The sequence below is a fragment of the Nicotiana sylvestris genome, chromosome 9, assembly GCF_000393655.2.
Source record: "Nicotiana sylvestris chromosome 9, ASM39365v2, whole genome shotgun sequence".
NCBI lineage: Eukaryota > Viridiplantae > Streptophyta > Magnoliopsida > Solanales > Solanaceae > Nicotiana > Nicotiana sylvestris.
The window spans coordinates 125,874,788-125,887,106 of NC_091065.1; positions in this window are offsets into that span (position 1 = coordinate 125,874,788).

A 12,319-nucleotide genomic window follows, 5' to 3' on the forward strand; every position below is an offset into this window, starting at 1 on the left:
TTTAACAACTGAAATTAAAGAAGAAAACAAACCTGGTTCTGAAATCGACCTTTCCGAGAGCAGAAGTGAAAGTAATGGCAAAATTGTTAGTTTGAGAGCAAAATAGTAAAGTATAGCTTTTGTGTGCAAAATATTTCATGTCCCTACAATGGATAATAACCTTGATATTTATAGCTCTACCTTGGAAAACAAGATCCTAGGATCAAGCTCCTCTTAAATGAGAATAAAGGTGTCATTGATGATAGCATAGTGGCATGCTTAGAATGTAAATATTCTCCGTAACAACTGCTCATTGATTGTTAGCAAATATTCTCTATAATGGATGCACATTGAATGCTATCCGATGTCGAACCCTTGAACTTCTATCACCAACTATGTTGCCTTCGGAATCCGTCTGGCATCGGCCACACACGTTGCATCCGGTATTAGTTGTTTCACGACTCATCTTTTGCCTATCTTCGATTTCACGTGTCATATTACTATTTAACCACCTGTTATCAACTAATTTTACCTCATATATTATAATTTTTCATCTTTACTCACTCGTTATTTGTACTACCACTTTTTGGGGGTTGTATTTGGCTATTTTGCAATTGTATATTTTCAGATTTAGACTTATGTTATGGTATTATTCATGTTTAGACTAGTTACATGCCTATGGTATTCTGATTTGTTGGTTATGCTTATTGGTTCACATAGTGATTTGGGGTTAGGTACCATCACAACCTAGAGGAAAATTTGTGTCATGAAAGAATCCTTGATCCGATGAAGTTGTCGGTCTAATAGCATGATCAATCTGATTAGTAAGAAAGAAAGGCAATTAATTAGTAAGTGATAAAGTAAGATTAGTTAATTGGTAAATGATCTCAAGATAGAGATAAGTGTGAATCTGAATTGAAAGATTATAAGATCCCCATCAGGCTGGGAGTAGTGGTTACAATTCATAAAGTGAGTTGGTTAGATAGTCGATTTCTCAATTAAATGGGATTATTAGGGACCCTTATGGTAGGTTGATTCCTTTTAAAATACAAAGTAATCTTATCATCTTACAACTAACATGGTCACTAGTATTCTTCAAAGAATTTCACTTGATCTCCAAAGGCTGAGTAATGTAAAGCTTGAGGCAGGAATACCTAAATGCATGATTGGTGTCAATCATTTACAAGTCCCTTGCAATAGTTACTACATTTCATTTCTAGTACCCAAATATTCTAAGATTATGTTGTTTGCACTGTGTACTTGTTTCTTAATTTGTCGGTTTGATACTTGATACTAGCTATGTCAGGACCTAAAATCTCAATGGTGGGATCGTGATGGTGCCTAACATCAACTTGCTAGGTAAGCCAACATTAGCACAATAACTAAAACTGTTAAACAATAAAAGAGATATTTAATTAATAAAAAGGTGAAACAACATAACGAATATATATATTATTGCGGTGAAAACCCGATCCACATATATATAGTACTATTGCAGCGTGCAACCCAATCCATATATATAATAATACTACCAACTACTGTGAATCTCACAATGTAATATAAAAAGAGAACTAGAATCCCTAAATTCTCTAAGAAAATCCAATATAATATATTAGAGTAAAATAGGGATCAAGTAAAGGCAAATAGGTAAGTAAATGCATGAGACTTGTAAAAGCATCTATCTAATAACATGTAAGAGCAAATAACATGTAAAGGCATGCAATAAATAAAGGCTTGCATAAATGGAAGCATGCAGCAAATAGAGATATGTAATAAGTGAAGGCATCTATTTAACAAGTAAGTACATGTAGCAAATAAAGCACGTAACAAGTAAAAACATAGAATAAATAAAGACATGGTATAACTAAACACTTGAAATTAAGTAGTACACCACACATGCTTGAATCCATGACAACACATATAAACTCGTCATCTTGCATATACGTCATCCCCACACGTAAGTCATATAGAAAATAGACCAATCAAATCCTAATTTCTTCAAATAAAGATTAACCACAATACTTACCTTTTTTTGAAACACAATCAACAATCCAACACGACTTTCTCTTTGAAATAAGCCTTCAAACCACCCAAATTTGATCAATTATTCAAACAAGTCAAAACAAGCATTAGAAATTACACCCATGCAATAAAGGTTCAATCTTTAACATAATCGAAAAAATCAACAAAAAGTCAATCCGGGCCCACATGGTCAAAATTCAAAATGTAAATAAAATTCTGATTACGCATTCACCCCTGAGTCCGAATATGTAATTTATTTCGAACTCCGATCACAATTTGAGGTCTAAAGCTCAATTTTACAAATTCCTATAATGACCCGGCTGGTCATTCATCAATTTAGGCTCATTTCTCCTATTAGATGTTTTACACATGTGCATTTGTGATTACGTGACTTGCAAAATCGGTTGGTTTAGTTCGGGGGAGTTTTGGATTGAATAAGGACACTTATTCTCAAGGTTGGATGCTTAAGTTGTAAGAGTAAACTGGAGTTTCACTTTTTGGTCGACAATCCCAAAATGGTACTTTCATGGTTTTCATTGGTTCGTATTGTGATTTTGGACTTAGGCCTATACCCGAATTTGAATTTGGAGATTCGTAGATTGATTTGGTGATTTTTGGAAAACAATTCAAAATTTAAAGGTTTGGAAGGTTGATAGGTTCGACCGAGAGTTGACTTTGTTGATATCAGGTTCGTATTGTGGTTTTGGGAGTTGGTATAGGTCTGTTATGTCATTTTGTACTTCTATCCAACAATTGAGGTTATTCCGAGTTGATTTAATTTGTTTTGTCATGAGTTTTGGAAGTTGAAACTTCATTAGTTTATTAGGCTTGAATTGAGGTGCGATTAGTAGTTTTGATGTTGTTTGGTGTGATTTAAGGCCTTGAACCAGTTCGTATTATGTTTTTTAGGATTTGTTGGTGTTGTTTGACGGGGACCCGGGCGATTTTTAGATTGATTTCGGATCAATTTTTATTGTGTTGGCAATGCTGATGTTTTGATGAGTCTGACGCTTTTGTACCTGCAAAAGTGCGGTCGTAGATGCGGCCCTGAAGGAGCAAATGCGAGAGTGGGTTAGAGGAGATGTGTTCGCAGATGCGAAAGGCTTGGCGAAGAAATAAGACCGCACCTGCAATGGAAGACCGCAGAAGTGGGTGCGCAGGTGCGTGGGGGAAGACCATAGAAGTGGGAGTCGGGACTTAAGTGAAGACCGTAGATGAGACTTTTGACTGCAGAAGCGGAGCTGCAAATGCGGTGGATTGTCCGCAAATATGGAAATCACTGGGCAGAATTTATATTTCAAAAGTTTTGGTTATATTTTATTATTTGAAGTTGTGGAGCTCGGCTAGATGCCATTTTTCTAGAGGATTTCTCCACAGTTGAAGGGATTTGAGTCTTTCGGAGGTCGATTCACGTGGGAATGGGATTTTTGGAGTATTAATTCATGCGTTTTGAGGTAACCAATATATCTAAAATTGGTTTGAGGATAATTATTCCCTGTGGACTATGATACTTGAGATGTTTTGGGAGTGACACACGTACTAGGCGACGGACGTATATGCGTACCATTGGGTATTTATGATCTGGGAGGACTTTAGGGTGCTAGTAGACTAGTTAGATTTTGTACCTTCTTATATTAGTGTTCTCTCTACTTGAATTATAATTTGAGCGGTAATTCATGTAGAAATCATGTCTAAGCTATGTACTTATTTATTTAAGACATGATAGGGCTATTCTTGTTGTTTTTGAGCTTTTTGCCTTAATTGTAGCAATATCTTTAGTCTTAAATCTACATTCACAAAATGTAGCTCAATCTCTCTACATTATTTATATGTCAAATCACACGCTGTTGTTGACTTCTATATATGATATTGTTTGGCCTGAGTTCTATCAGATGTGAGCTATTGAGACTTGAGTGGTTGATGATTGATGTAGTCCATAGAGTCGTATTGTGAATTTTTATTAGATCAGCTTGCATGCTGCAACAAAGTGATGTTTGGATCGGGTTGTACGCAGCAGTTGTTATATTGATTGAGTAGCTCTTGGGCAATGATCCGCCCCTCCGGAGTCTGATATCACAGTGAGCGCTAGCATAGAGTTATATATGTGCTTTGGTGAGGGGCATTTGTGCCCCCTACAATTCTGAGTGTGATGTGGTGTATGATGGTGAGGGGAACTTGTGCCAAGCACTGTGAGCGTGCTGAGAGTGAGTGTAATTGTTGATTCCACTATGATGTTATTCACTTGATATGTGTATTTGACATGTAAGCATAGAGATGTATTTTCGCCATGCCAGCTGGCAAATAAAATGTCTTATTTGTTGTTGAAAGTTTGAAAAATTGAAGTTTACTTGTCAAACTCATAGTTTAGTGATTTCAAACAAAGATTGGGCTTTGACTGTTATACTTGGAAAGCATGTCTAATTTTTCGTAATTATGAACGAGCTGAACGTGATATCTTTTAAGTTATTTACTTTTACCATCTTCATTATGTTATGAATTGTTATTTGTTTATTGGTGTTGGACACTGACTTTCTTCTGAGCTCGTCACTACTTTCAGCATTATATTAGATTTGTTACTTATGAGTACATGGGGTTGGGTGTTCTCATACTATAGTCTGAACTTTATACGCAGATCCAGGTACTTTGAGGCATGGTGATTGTTAGAGGTTCACATCGGTTTCAATTTGTGGAGACTACGAGGTAGCTAATATGTCGTTCCCAGACCTTGAAGTTCTCTTTTGGTTTATTTTGTTACCACTGTTCTATCATTCAGACTTTTTTGTATTGAGTATTGACTCTTTATTTTTGACGTTCGGTAGTGCTCATGACTCATTGACACCTGTTCATTGGGATGGTTGTAGTTGTGTTATTATTGTGTTTCTCAGATATTTTGTGATATTTCTGTTGTTGAGATTACTAAGCTAATGTCAATTTAGTTATTCTAATAGTGAAATGGTTGCCTTGCATAGAAAGTAATGTTAGGCGTCATCATGGCTCTGGTGGTGGTTTGCGTTCATTACAAGTAGGAATTAGAGCACTAGTTTCCTAGGTATCACGAGTCATGAGCAAGTTTAGTAGAGTCTTGCGGATCACTATGGAGACGTTTGTACTTATCTTTGAGATGCTACCAAACTATTAGGAAACTTCACTTCCTTGCAATCTTGTTATCCAGATTTGTTGATTCCAAACTCTGAACCTTTACTCTTCTATTCTCTCACGGATGGTGAGGACATGTTCAACTGATTATGAGTTAGACCCCAGACCGCAACCACTACTAGGGGTATAGTCCAAGGCTGAGATAGAGCGAAATATAGAGGCAGAGTTTAGCTTAGAGCACATGCAGTGGTACATGTTATTGAGCCTCAAATAGAGTAGGGGGAGTAGATCTATGTTCCGACCGATCCAGTAGGACTGGCCCAGGTCCTAGAGGGGTTTATTGCTACCCCAGTACTTCAGGATTCCCTAGTCCGCTTGGTTGGCCTTATGGAAAGTGTGGCCCAAGCTGGTATATTTCCAGTTGTACCAACTATTTCTTAGGCCAGGAGAGGAGATTAGACTCCCGATACTCACACTCTAGAGTAGATGGATCACGGGTATCAAACCCTAGAAATTCTACCTATTGGGGCAATTCAGCCTGTTGCTCTTACACAACCCGGAGAGAAAGACATGATGTCAATCGAGAGACTGGAGAGATTGGACAAGTTTACCAAGTTGTTTCTCACCCACTTTGGTGGTACACCTTCTAAGGACTCCCAGGATTTCTTGGACCGTTTCCATGAGATATTGCATAATGTGGATATAGTGGAGTCCAACAGCGATGACTTCATAGTGTTTCGGATGCATTTCTCTACCAAGAGAGGGTGTCATGAGTATGTTCGGGGCAGACCAACAGGTTGACCTTCTCTTACTTGGGCCAAGTTTTTATAGTTGTTCTTAGAGAAGCTCACACCATTCACAGTGAAAGAGGACTTCTGCAGTCAGGTTGAGCGCCTTCCGTAGGGTAGCATGACCATCACTTACTATGAGACTAGATTTCTGGATTTATCATGTTATAGATCTATTCTGATCCCTACTAAGAGGGAGACAATGCAAAGGTTTTTAGATGGTATTATTTATGGTATCAGGCAACAGATGATCAGGGAGACTAAAAATGATATTTATTTTACTCGATTGTGAAGATCATCGGGAAGATTGAACGCATCAGAGGTCAAAATAGGGAGAAGGACTTGACAAGAGGCCTCGTCGTTATGGAAGATTCAATGGGGCCTTATCTGAAGACTGAGGTCGGTCTGTGAGGGTCTCGTCTAGTAGGCTAGTTTATCATATGCCACCTCCAAGCGGAGAAGCTTTAGTATAGTTTTCATTTAGTGCACTCCCAGCTTAGAGCTCGTATCATACTCCATCAGTTTAGTGTTCGTTAGTACCGGGCTCTTCCAGTGTTATTCTAGTCCACCAGGTCCGATTTAGGCCCCACAATCATTCCCATGTCAAGGTTGTTATGGGTGTGGGGAGTTAGGACATGTGAGGAGGTATTTCCCCCATTATTTCATAGGTTCTGTGTAGTTGAGAGGTCAAACTATGACTTTTGCACCACTCGCTTAGCCAACTCGAGGCGGGGGTTGTATGAGATGAGGTCGCCGAAGAGGGAGAGGTTTGTTAGATGGTGGACAGGCCTATTGCTATGAAATTCTCGCCAGGTCAGAGGCAGTTGCTTTTGACGCCGTAATCACAGGTATTGTTTCCGTGTGCCGTAGAGATGCTTCAATGTTATTTGACCCTGGTTCCACTTATTCATATGTGTCATCATAATTTTCTAGTTATTTGGATATGCCCCATGATTCATTAGATATGCATGTTCATGTATCTACACTGGCATGTAATTCAATTGTGGTGGACCATGTATATTGGTATTGTGTGGTGACCATTGGGGGTTATGAGACTAGATTTGATCTATTAATGCTCACCATGGTGGATTTTAATATTATTTTGTGCATAGATATGTTATCACCATATCACTCTACTCTTCATTATCATGCTAAGACCATGACGTTGGCAACACTAAGGCTAGGATAGAGTGGAGAGGTTCCTTAGGTCATGTTCCTAGTAAAGTGGTGTCTTTTCTGAAGGCTTAACGGATGGTTTAGAAAAGGTGTTTGGTATATTTTGCCTACGTGAGAAATATTAGTGCTGATACTCCTACCATTGAGTTAGTGCCGATAGTAAGGGAGTTCCCAGATGTGTTTTTGGTAGACCTGTCGGGCATGTCACCCGACAAGGATATTGATTTTGTTATTGATTTGATGTCGGGCACCCAGCCCATATCTATTCCAACATATCGCATGGCAAAAGTGAGTTGAAGGAATTTAAGGAACAGTTACAAGAATTGCGTGATAAGGGTTTTATTAGGCCTAATGTGTCACCTTGGGGTGAACCAGTGCTATTTGTAAAGAAGAAAGATAGTTATGTGAGGATGTGCCTTGAATACAGGTAGTTGAACAAGGTTACTATCAAGAACAAGTACCAGTACCGCGTATTGATGACTTATTTGATCACCTTAAGGGTGATAGGTTATTATCGAAGATTGATTTGAGATTGGAGTACTATCAATTGAAGATCTAGGCTTCAGATATTCTGAAGATGGCTTTCAGGACCCACTATAGTCACTGTGAGTTTTTGGTGATGTCTTTTGGGCTTACCAATGCCTCAACAACTTTTATGCAATTGATGAACAATGTATTTCAGCCCTACCTGGATTCCTTTGTCATAGTTTTTATTGATGATATAATGGTATATTCTTGTATCTGAGAAGATTATGAGCAGTATTTGAGGATCATACTCCAGACTTTAAGGGAGAAGAAGCTATAGGCTAAATTCTCCAAGTGCGAGTTTTGGTTAGACTTGGTGGCGTTCTTGGGTCATGTAGTATCTAATAATGGGATTAATTAGGATCTGGAGAGGATTGAGGTAGTTCATAGTTGGCCTAGACCGTCTACTTCTATTGAGATCGAGAGTTTCCTTGGGTTGGGTCGATATTATAATCATTTTGTGGAGGGATTTTCATCTACATCAGCCATATTGACTAGATTGATGCAGATGTCTACCCCATTCAAGTGTTCTGATGAGTGTGAGGAGAGATTTTAGAAGCTCAAGACTACCATGTATAAAGCCCCAATTTTGGTTTTGCCTTTGGGATCAGGTTCTTACACCGTCTATTATGATGCTTCACATATTGGCATTGGGTGCGTGTTGATGTAGGAGGGGAGAGTGATTGCTTATGCTTCACGTTAATTGAGGCCCCACGAGAAGAACTACCTAGTATATGATGTGGAGTCGGCAACCATTGTTCATATGCTTAGGGTCTGGCGGCACTATCTTTATGGCATGTCTTATGAGGTGTTAGCGGATCACATGAGTCTCCAGCCCATATTTAAGAAAAAAGATATGAACTTGAGACAACGCAGATGGTTTGAGCTACTAAAGGACTATGATAATATCATTCTTTATCATCCGGGGAAGTCCAATGTGGTGGCTGATGCTTTGACATGGAAGTCCAAGAGCATGGTGAGTCTTGATTTTATTCTAGTTGGGGAGCGATCTTTAGCTTTTTATGTTCATACTTAGTCCTACGGATACGTGAGGTTGGATATTTCAGAGCCTAGTCGGGTTCTTGCTTGTGTTCTATCACTGTCGTCTTTATTGGAGCACATCAAGGCGCATCAGTATGATGATCTCCACTTTTATTCCTAAAGGACACAGTGCAACACGATGATTCCAAGGAGGTTACTATTAGAGATGATGGGGTATTAAGGCTTTAGGGCCGGATTTGTGTGACTAATGTGGATAGGTTGCATGAATTGATACTTGAGGAGGCCCATAGTTCGCGGTAGTCAATTCATCCGGATGTCGTGAATATGTACCAGGACTTGAGGCAACACTATTAGTTGCGGAGGATGAAGAAGGACATTGTTAAGTATGTTGCTCGATATTTGAATTGTCAATAAGTGAAGTATAAGCATTAAATAATGGGTGCTTTGCTTCAAAAGTTAGATATTCCATAGTGGACATGGGAGCGTATCACCATGGATTTTATAGTTAGGCTTTCATAGACCTTGAGGAGATTTGATGCATTGTGGGTTATTGTGGACAGACTGACCAAGTCTGCACACTTCAATCCAGTTATGACTACCTCCTCTTTAGAGTAGCTGACGCGGATTCATCTTTTGGAGATTGTTCGTTTCATGGTGTGCCCGTTTCTATTATCTCTGATCGAGTCATGCAATTGACACTCATTTTTAGATAGCAATATAGCAAGATTTGGGCACACAGGTCGAGCTATGCATGGTGTTTCATCTCTAGACAGACGAACAGTTTGAGTGTACTATTCAGATATTGGAGGACATGTTACGAACCTGTGTCATTGATTTCGGGGGATTATGGGATTAGTTTATACCGTTAGCAGAGTTTGCCTACTAACAACAACTATCAGTTGAGTATTCAGATGGCTGCGGTTAAGGCTTTATATAAGAGGCAATGTCATTCTCTGGTTGGTTAGTTTGAGTCTGGGAAGGCTAGGTTGTTGGGAACTGATTTGGTCCATGATGCTTTGGAGAGAGTGAAGTTGATTTAGAAGCAGCTTTGTACAACGCAGTCCAGGCTCGTGATGTAGCTTATATGGTGGGTTTGAAGATTCTACTCATATTTTCACCCATGATGGGTGTGATGAGTTTCAGGAAGAAGGGCAAGTTGAGCCCTAGGTATATTAGTCCTTTTGAGGTGTTAGAGAGAGTTGGATAGGTGGCCTAACGTTTTTCCTTGCCATCCATTTTATCGGGAGTTCACCCAATATTCCATGTTTCCATGCTCCAGAAGTGTTGTTGGGGATCTATCACACGTGACTTTAGCATGGTGCAGTTGGACAGGGATTTGATTTATGATGTGGAGCTGGTGACCATTTTGGAACGGTAGGTTCAAAAGTTAAGGTTGAAGAATATATCATCGGTGAAGGTTCTTTGAAAAGGTCAGCCAATTGACCAAGCTACTTGGGAGGCCGAGCAGGATATACGGAGCAGATATCCTCACATTTTTTAGACCCTAGGTATGAATCCAGATTCGTTCGAGGACGAACTTTTTTAAGAGGGAGAGAATGTAACGACCAGACCTGTCGTTTCATGTATTTTAGCTCAGTTTCCCCCTTTTGATGCTTTACACATGTGCATTTGTGATTACGTGACTTGAGCGGTCGATTGGTTTGCGTTCGGGGGAGTTTTGGATTGAATTAGGACACCTAGTTTCAAGGTTGGATGCTTAAGTTGTAAGAGTTGATCGGAGTTTGACTTCTGGGTAGATGATTCGGAAATGGTGGTTTGATGGTTCTAATAGGTTTGTATGGTGATTTTTGACTTAGGCGTATGCCTGGATTTTGATTGAGAGGTTCATTGGTCGATTTGGTGCTTTTTAGCGAAATTAGAAAGTTGAAGGGTTGGAAGGTTGATAGGTTTGACCGAGAGATGACTTTGTTGATATAAGGTTTGGATTATGGTTTTGGGAGTCAATATAGGTCCATTGTGTCATTTTGTACTTGTATGAAAAATTTGAGGTCAGTCCGAGTTAATTTGATATGGTTCGACATGAATTTTGGAAGTTGAAACTTCATTAGTTTATTAGACTTGAATTGAGGTGTGATTCGTATTTTTGATGTTGTTTGGTGTGATTTGAGGCCTATAGTAGGTACGTGCTATGTTTCAAGATTGGTCGATGTAGTTGGAAGGGGGGCCCATGTGTGTTTCTAATTGATTTCAGATCATTTTTTATTGTGTTGGCAATGCTGGAGTTTTTCTATGTCTTATGCTTTTGCACCTGCGGTAGACTGGTCGCAGATGTGGCCCTGAATGCACAGATGCGAGAGTGGGATGAAGGAAATGTGTCCACGGATGCGGAAGACTTGGCGCAAAAGCGAGACCACAGCTGCGATGTGAGACCGTAGAAGTGGGAGTGCAGGTGCATGGGGCAGACCGCAGAAACGGGAGATTGGGACTTTAGTGAGGACTCTAGATGCGGGACTTTGACCGTAGAAGAGTATTTGCATATGCGGAAATCACTGGGCAGACTTTATATTTCAAGGGGTTTGGTCATTTTTTATTATTTGGAGTTGTAGAGCTTGGCTAGATATCAATTTTGGAGAGGATTTCACCATAATTGAAGGGATTTGAGTCGTTCGGAGATCAATTCGCGTGGAAAGGGATTTTTGGAGTATTAATTTATGCATTTTACGGTATGTTTCATATCTAAACTTGATTTGAGGTAATTATTCCCTGCAGACTATGATACTTGAGATGTTTTGGGGGTTATGGGCGTGTGTGCGTACATCGGGGTATTCATGATCCGGGAGGACTTTAGGTTACTATGAGACTAGTTTGCTTTCATGCCTTGCTATATCCGTGTGCTCTCTACTTCAATGATAATTTGAGTTGTGATTCATGTTAAAAATCATGTCTAGTCTATATACTTATTTGTTTGAAACATGATAGGGGTATTCTTGTTGTTTTGAATTGTTTGCCTTTATTGTAGCCATATTCTTGGTCATAATTCTTCATCCGCATGATATATCTGAGTCTCTGTACATTATTTGTATGTCATATCACATGTTGTTGTTGTCTTCTATATGTGATACTGTTCAGGCTGAGTTCTATGAGATGTGAGCCGTTGAGACTTGCACAGTTGATGACTTATGTGGGCCATAGAGCCGTATTGTAAATTTATATTTGATCGAGTTGCATGCCGCTGCGGAGTGATATTTAGATCATGCCGCACGCTGCAATGATTACATTGATTGATGACTAGCGCTTGGGCAAGGATATGCCCCTCCGAAGTTTGATATCGTAGTGACTACATGTACAAAATTATATATGTGCTTTGGTGAGGGGTATTTGTGCCAGGCACCCATACATAGTTGAGTGTTGTGGTGTGTGTGATGGTGAGGGGCACTTGTGCCAAGCATTGTGAGTGTGGTGAGAGTGAATGTACTTGATGATTCCACTGTGATATTATTGACTTGACATGTAGGCATAGAGATGTATTTTTCTCATTCTAGTTGGTAAATGAAATATCTTATCTGTTGTTGAAAGTTTGAAAATTTCAGTTTCCTTGTCCAACTCATGTTTTTGTGATTTTGGATAAATACTAGGCTTTGATTGTTATATTTGGAAAGTGTATCTAATTTTCCGTAAGTGTGAACGAGCTGAACGTGACATCTTTTGAGTTATTTACTTTTATTGTCTTCATTATACCATGAATTGTTATTGATTGTTGGTGTTGAACA